This window comes from Trachymyrmex cornetzi, unplaced genomic scaffold, assembly GCF_001594075.2.
Source record: "Trachymyrmex cornetzi isolate Tcor2-1 unplaced genomic scaffold, Tcor1.1 scaffold18, whole genome shotgun sequence".
Classification (NCBI taxonomy): Eukaryota; Metazoa; Arthropoda; class Insecta; order Hymenoptera; family Formicidae; genus Trachymyrmex; species Trachymyrmex cornetzi.
The window spans coordinates 265,200-267,345 of NW_017296418.1; the positions used below are offsets into that span (position 1 = coordinate 265,200).

Sequence of the window (2,146 nt, forward strand, 5' to 3'; positions counted from 1 at the left end):
CCATGAAACCGAGCAGTATTTTAGTTGATCTCTTTCTAAGAGATGGCGTTGCAATATGTTAGATAAGGACAGATGAATGCGTTTGAGCGAGGCACAACGATATATGATAAGTATAAAAAATGAATGAAAGATGTCACTATTATCGAATTTGGAATTTAAAAAAGTCTGTACTATCGACCTTGATTAAGTTTGACCGTCACTCCAGCATCCCCTTAAAATGTAGAATATTTTTTTTAATGTAAAGATGTAACTATAACGGAAGCGCTTAGAAACTCTCGCCAATTTCTCACCGTGTAGAATCCACCTCGCAGACGCCACCTTCGCAGCGCGTAACGTGTGTTATCATGTTTGTTGTCCGATAGTGATCCGCGATGTGCATCGCGCCGGCGATGCTGGTATTACGCGAATAAAAGCGCGATACGTAACGCGCGTAATGCACTTAGGCGCATACTAATGCGTCGCGCCGGTAGCAATTAAGCCCGAAGTACTGTCTGCATCTTTTATATGCTCGAGTCCCTGGGCTGCCCGTGAGATAATTAGTATGCGGTCGCGGCCCGATTTTAAAGCGACTGCGGCAATAACCGACGGTGACGTTTGCGAGATTCACGAGTGTAACGCCATATCCGTACCCGTTTGCGCCCCTCCCGATGCGCCTTAATCTACTCGCAATCTACTGATAAAAATTATAATTTCTGCTCTGTAGCGTATTAACGCCTCTTATATATTTATGTTCTTATTATTCGCTGCATGTATCGAGAAAAATAATCGTAAATTGAAAAAAATACTTAAAAACTTGAGTTTTTTCTCTGTAAATTCTGTTAATTTAATTAAATGCAACAGCTTGAAGAAAGTAAAACGCTATATTCACTGTATTCATAAAGGTGTTTATTAAGTGACTGTATAATAACAAGAATTTTTACAAACAATTTGTTTAGACAACTTTTTTATTTTTTAATAAAAAGTAAAAAATAAATTAATTTTTGTTTCTTTTATTTCAATTTTTTCTTAAAAAAAAAACAATCGTTTTCATCTGCGTTTAACAGGTATACATTTTTATGGTATAATCCTCCATCTGCAATCATATTTTTTCTCTCTCCGATTTTGATAAGCTTGAAAAATAGGATGATTCTAAGAGTGCTTAATAATTATAATTAAAAATTTTTATTTTTATTTTTTATAAATAAAAAATTGTTTATTTAAACTTTAAAATTGAAAGAAACCAATTTTCTTCTAAGGGGTATTTCACTTCTTGAAAGGGCGATAGGATACATAAAATATATTGATGCTCTGCTCGGGTAGAACTTTAAAAGGGGGCATATACAGGCTCTAGATAGTTTTTCCTCATTTCTGTCTAGGCCCCATTCAGGCAAGTCCGATTAGGCCCTGTACAGAGATGTAACGCTCGTGCAAATCAGAGCTCGATTTGTAAATTTGATTAGGCCCTATCTGGATACGCCTAACTAGACGTATACCTACTTAGACGTATCCAGATAGGGCCTAGTTAAACATGTCCAGACAGGACCTAGTTAGGGGTGTCCAGACAGAGCCTAGTTAGGCGTATCCAGATAGGGCCTAATCAAATTTACAAATCGAGCTCTGATTTGCACGAGCGTTACATCTCTGTACAGGGTCTAATCGGACTTGCCTGAATGGGGCCTAGACAGAAATGAGGAAAAACTATCTAGAGCCTGTATATGCCCCCTTTTAAAGTTCTACCCGGGATGTGTCCCTTATTTTCGTTTCAAAATAGCATTAAAAGCTCATCAAAATCATAGGAGAATACTTGGGTCTCTCGCGTAAGTTACACAGTAAAAAATCGTGCGTCCGTATGTAGAATTTTTCTTGTATTACCACATTTTGATTATTACTTCAATGTAAAATCAACATACAACTGATATGTTATTATTTTTGTAACATTTTGATGCGTTAGATTCATGACACCTTTCTAACTTAACAATTGCGTATGTCCATTAAAAATGGAATATTATTTTGAGTGTTTTTAACACAATTGTTTCAATTAATCTATATATCTCAAAGTCAATTTAACATGTAAGAATTTTTTCATTCACATTATACGAATAAAAATGTTTTATTAACATTTTCTTACGAGTTACTGCAACTACTTTTCTATGTACTCTACTTATTT

The 2,146-nt window shown here is 35.5% G+C and overlaps 1 protein-coding gene across 4 annotated transcripts in view; it reads left to right on the plus strand.

The window, feature by feature from the left end:
* Positions 1-2,146, plus strand: part of Nrx-1 (neurexin 1) — a 276,011-nt gene that overhangs the window by 165,140 nt on the left and 108,725 nt on the right. The window lies entirely within an intron of this gene.